General features: G+C 58.4%; 1 long non-coding RNA gene across 1 annotated transcript; it reads left to right on the forward strand.

The window, feature by feature from the left end:
• Positions 1-3,511: 3,511 nt before the first annotated feature.
• LOC109494119 lies at positions 3,512-5,366 on the forward strand. Its single transcript, XR_002148698.3, has 4 exons — positions 3,512-3,730; positions 4,174-4,247; positions 4,576-4,686; positions 5,159-5,366. It is a non-coding gene; the product is annotated as an uncharacterized LOC109494119 (long non-coding RNA).
• The last annotated feature ends 323 nt before the right edge of the window (positions 5,367-5,689 follow it).

The following is a 5,689-nucleotide window of genomic DNA, read 5'->3' on the forward strand; positions in this document are numbered from 1 at the left end:
CTCAGGCCGCCGATGCTGTCCCCTGCCACGCTGCCGGACAGACGGCATCTGGCGGGGTCCTTGGTCCCTCCTCGGTCCCCACAGAGAACCGGGCAGTCGCTGCGCCCCTGGAAAAGCAGGACCGACTCTAAGAGAAGCCAATAAGCCAGTCGGGAGCCCAGGCCGTCCTGGTGCCTGCGCGGCCCAGGCTCCCACCTTGCGAGGCGCGAGCGGCCGGGCTGCTGGAAAGGAGCGGTGTGTTCCAATTACCCGCTCCTGGGCGACAGGCCGCATCCAGAGATTAAAGGAATCAAACCGCACGGTCCCTCCCCCAAGATCCAGAACCACTGGGTGAGGACGATCCCGGTACAAGGTAGCGGTGGGGAAGCCCGCTTTCTCCCTCCCTCGCTGGGGCGGGTCGCCCGCGTCTCGCGCCTTGTCCGGCTCCTCTCGCTCCTGTGCCTTCCTGCTGGCGCAGCTGGGCGGCGGACGACAGAGCACCTCTCCCCCCACCCGCCTCCCCCCCCGCCCCACGGCCCTTCCTGGTCAGGAGGCTTCCTCTGCTGCCTTCTGCCCCCTGTCTCTGTCTCCTTGACTCTGTCTCTCTCTGTCTCTCTGTCTCCCTGGCTCTCTGTCTCTGTCTCCCTGTCTCTCTCCCTGTCTCCCTGTCTCTCTCCCTGTCTCCCTGTCTCTTTGTCCCTGTCTCCCTGTCTGTCTGTCCCTGTCTCCCTGTCTTTCTGTCTGTGTCTCTCTCTGTCTCTCTCCCTGTCTCCTTGCTCTGTCTCTGCCTCTCTCCCTGTCTGTCTCTTTCTCCCTGTCTTTCTGTCTCTCTCCCTGTCTCTCTGTCTCTGTCTCCCTGTCTCTCTGTCTCTGTCTCCCCATCTCTCTGCCTCTATCTCCCTGTGTCTCTCTCTCCCTGTCTCTCTCCCTGTCTCCCTGTCTCTCTGTCTCTGTCTCCCTGTCTCCCTGCTCTCTGCCTTTGTCTCCCTCTCTGTCTGTCTCTGTCTGTCTCTCTCCCTGTCTCCCTGTCTCTCTATCTCTGTCTTCCCATCTCTCTGCCTGTCTCCCTGTCTCTCTGTCCCTGTTTCCCTGTCTCTCTGCCTCTCTCCCTCTCTCTGTCTCTTTCTCCCTGTCTCTCTGTCTCTCTCCCTGTCTCTCTGTCTCTGTCTCCCTGTCTCTCTGTCTCTGTCTCCCCATCTCTCTGCCTCTGTCTCCCTGTGTCTCTCCCTGTTTCTCTGTCTCTGTCTCCCTGTCTCCCTGCTCTCTGCTTCTGTCTCCCTGTCTCTCTCCCTATCTCCCTGTCTCTCTGTATCTGTCTCCCTATCTCGCTCCCTGTCTCCCTGCTCTCTGCCTCTGTCTCCCTGTCTCCCTGTCTCTCTGTCTCTGTCTCCCTGTCTCCCCCATCTCTCCCTCTCAGCCTTTGCTTCCATTCCCAGTTTTTCCTCCTGCCTTCTTCACTTTGTTCTGATCCCTCAGGTCTCCTGTTTTCCTTCCTGTTCAAATACCCATCAGATCTCAAGGAAAAGGGAGCCACTGTGGGCTTTGTCTCTCCCCACCCCCGCTGAGATGATCTTTAAGATGATAACAGCAACAGTTACGACCCGATCTTGAGCGTTCACGCCTTGCGAGTCTGTGTGGGGTGCTTCTCTTGCATTGGCTTATCAATCCTCACGGATGTTAGCAGATAAGGAAACCGAGGCTCGGTGGCCCCAGGGCTGGTCTCCAGTCACGGTCGGTCACGGGCTGGTAAGGGCCATAAGGAACACTCTGAGCTCGGCCCATTGGCTGCAGCCGCTGTGGTCTGGGGCAGGGGGAGGAAGATACGGCTGGGAAGCAATGTCTGAAAGCGGGACCAGACAGAAGAGAAGACCGACAGACATCGGTGGGAGGGGGAGGGCCGGGCCCCCCTCGGGACTCTGGTGCACGCCCGCCTGACGTGGAGAATTTCTCCCCCGGAGGGACCCTGCCTTTGTCAGCTCAGGCTCAGGTAACAAGGTACCATGGACGGGGCCTGGACCACATGCGTTAATTTCCCACAGTTCTGGGAGCTGGAAGTCCCAGATCAGGGTGCCGCCTGGTGGGTTTTATTCTGAGGCCTCTCCTCTTGGTCTGCAGGCAGCCACCCCCTCACTGCGTGCACACGTGACCTCTCCTTTGTGCAGCCATGGGGAAGAGGGGCGCAGAGAGAGATCTGGTATCTCTTCTCGGAAGGGCGCGAATCCCGTCGTGGGGGCTGGACGCTCATGACCTCATCTCACCTAGTTACGTCTCGAAGGTCCCATCTGTAAATACCATCATGTTGGGGGGTAGGGCGACAACACGAATTTGTGGGGACAAACTTTATTCCACAACCGACGATCATCGGTTTCTTCCACACCCGATCAGGGAATGCCGCGTCCTGCGGGCACATCAGAAACTCCGGACCCAAACTTCCAACATACAGGGAGGGCGGCGGCTCTCAGAGGTCATGTGACGTGCCCAAGTTCACCTGGCAGGATGGACCAGAGCCGGGCTCCACCATCCTCCACCCTAGTGGTCTTTGGGCACCCTCCTCGGCACCCTCAGAATCAGCAGGACCTTTGCCCAAACCCTAGCCTCTTCAGGAGGAGTCCTGTAAAATCCTTTCCGCGATGGTCGCGTATCTGAGAGTGGGAGGACAGCTACCGGGAGGGGTCTGGTGGCGGTGGGCACCGGCCTTGACAACGGCTGGGGGATAGGACTTGTGATTTCAGCCGGAGGGTTTGTGCGCGCCACCTCCTGGGGACCGTGCCTGGGGGTGGGGAGTAGGGGTGCGGAAGGCAGAGGGCGGGGGCTGCGACACCCACCCGTTCGGGCCTCCCGCCTCCCATCTCTTCCCGGCTCCACCTGCAACCGAGCATCAGGGCTCCCGAAGCGGCCGTCAGAGCAAGGCCGGCACAGCCTGCACCAGCTCGTGTGGAGTGTCTCCATTACCATAATAACGAACCACTTAATAACTGACTTCCCCACTAATTCTAATTGAAACACGTAATGATATTTCCGGGCGGAGAGCGGCAGGCCCGGGTCTGGGCAGACATCTCCAGGGGCCACCCTGGCTTCACGTGGCGAGAACCGTGGGACCTCCTCGGGCGTCCTGTTGGAATAGACTGAGGCAAGAGACAGCTGCTCCTGTACCGCTGCCAGGAACCACAGCTGATGATAAAAGCCATTAAAGGTCAGCTGGGAATAGAAAACTATTTATGTTAAATGTCACAGATTAAGCCGCAGAACGGGCCTTGGGTAGGGAGCAGAGGGTGAGGTGAGAAACACTGGTCACTCTGCCCGCCTCCTTGGGGACCTTCCAAAGGGTGGGTGGCTGGAGAGGTGGCCGGTGGGCAGCCGGCAGGGGTGGCTCTTAGTCTCCAGGCTGCCTTCTGCCCCCCTCCCCCCCGCCCCCCGCCACCCCGGGGGAAGCAGGTGGGTGTCGGCAGCCACAGGTGATTGGCCGGGCTGGCCGCATGTTGAGGTTGCTAGGCGACCCGAGTGTCACGTTCCGGGAGAGAAGACCGTGCTGGCCTGTGTCACATCATCACAGAGGCTGAGGTCCCGGAGCGGCTACAGGAAGGGACCCAGCTTCGCTCTCTTCCCGGGTGTCGTCCTGGGTGTGGTGGGTGGGCTTGACCACACCTGAAGTCTCATCGGCAGACCGCAGGAGGTCACACCGAGGACCACACGCTCCCTTCGCCACCGAGAGTCGGGGACATCGGGAGTTTGAAGGACCCAGGAAGCCTTGGTGGGTGGGACTGCCCGAGTGTGGCACTCTCGGGACGGGCTTCGGGGATCAGAGGCACGTGGGCCGGGTCCTAAAGAGAACCAGGCACCCCTGTAATTTCCCAGGTGCTCCTCGACTGGGTGAAAATATCCCCTAGAAGGTAATTAGATTGCTAAGGCCCCACTGAAAAAATGACCACAAATCTTGCTTACCTACCTGGGGATCGTCCATGTTGCAGGTTGAGGCCGAGGCTTAATTTTTAGGTATTTCAGGCACCCCCCTATCCCAGCCTCTGGACTGCCCGGCCATTCTATCAGTTGCCGTGCATGTAGGGGATGCAAACACATTTTAATATTGCTGTAAACAGATGTAATTAGGATGGTAAATCTAGTGGAGAAACACACACACACACACACACACGAAATAAATAAGTTACCACCCTAAATCCTACCCCACTATTTTAGGTAACAGGAGGGTGAGCTGCTGGTTGGCGTATCCATGGCTCTCGTTTGTCAGGATCAACTGCATCATTGGAAAGGTGCTCGAGGAAATGCTGTAGCCCCCACCCCACCCCTGTGGTGGGGAAAGATTCGCACCAGCCCCCTGGTGCCCCAGGAAGGGACCCTCCCTCACTCCCTATGTACAGTTAGGCTGCAGAGTGACCCGGCTGGAAGTGATTTGGCCCAGATGGACCCAGAGGAGTACAGGAGGGATCAGAGAGACCCTAGGAGGCCCTAAGTGTCCAGAAGGGTGGCTCTAGATCAAGGCGGTCAGGTGGGTGGGATGGCAGGATGACGGGGAGCGGGGGTGAGGGCGGGGCTCTGGTAGACCCCAGCAAGAGTTAGATTCAACCCTGGCATCTGCAGGTATGGATTGGCAAGTGTTCTGAACCAGCCCAGTGCTCAGCTTAGGAAGACCCTTATCCTTGCTTCCAGAAGCTCGCCGTGCACGGATGGGGAAGATCAATGTGTCCCCAGGTATTCATGCTATGTTAGAGCAATGGCCGGGAGAGAGGCACGTACAGACACTCAGAGCACCGCGGGTGGGACCAAATGTCCTGGGAGGACGAGGAGGGTAGACAGTGCTTCACAAGGACAGGGGACAGCATCTGGACTGGGCCTTCAGTTGTCAAAGGGGGGAGCTGGTGCCATAGGACTGGGCCCAGAGCGGGGATAGAGGGATGTCTGGAGACGGGGGTTGGGGCCAGATGGTGAAGGGCCTGGAACACTGTGCTTAAGAAGTTAATTGAAAATTAATTCTGAAGGCACGAGAGAGCCATCCGCTGTTGCTGAGCCGGAGAATGCGAGGTCTTGGCCTGGGTTTTAGAAAGAATGTTCTGGAAGGTACAGGGAAGATGTGCTGGACACAGCAGTTCCCAGCCTTGAGTGCCTCAGGATCACCTGGGGGCTTGTTGAAATGCTGCCCTCTCCGCCCCCTTCCTCCCCCCAGGTCTCTCATTCAGCAGGTCTGGAGAATTTGCAGGCCTAAGGACTCCCGGGTGCTTCTGATCCTGCTCGTCCCAGAACCAACCTTTGAGAACTGCTGGGTCAGAGAGAGGAGGGGCTGGAAGCAAGGAGACCAGCTGGAAAGAAAGGATAATAGGGGCGCCTGGGTGGCTCACTGGGTTGAGCGTCTGACTTCAGCTCAGGTCATGATCTCGCGGTGTGTGGGTTCAAGCCCCGCATCGGGCTCTGTGCTGACAGTTCGGAGCCTGGAGCCTGCTTCAGATTCTGTGTCTCCCTCTCTCTCTCTCTCTCTGCTCTTCCCCTGCTCTCTCTCTCTCAAAAATAAATAAAAACATTTAAAAAATGATAATACAATGAAAAGTGATGAGGGGACGGGACGGGGGGGACCCCTCATGTGGGCAGGGAGGAGAGGCACAGGGCCCAGCTGTGGGGAGCAGGGGCAAAAGCCATATATGACTTGGGATTTGCCGAAGCAGCAGGGACCGACAGAGGCAAAGAAGTTCCGGGCAGGGAA

Source organism: Felis catus, chromosome E1 (assembly GCF_018350175.1).
Source record: "Felis catus isolate Fca126 chromosome E1, F.catus_Fca126_mat1.0, whole genome shotgun sequence".
NCBI lineage: Eukaryota > Metazoa > Chordata > Mammalia > Carnivora > Felidae > Felis > Felis catus.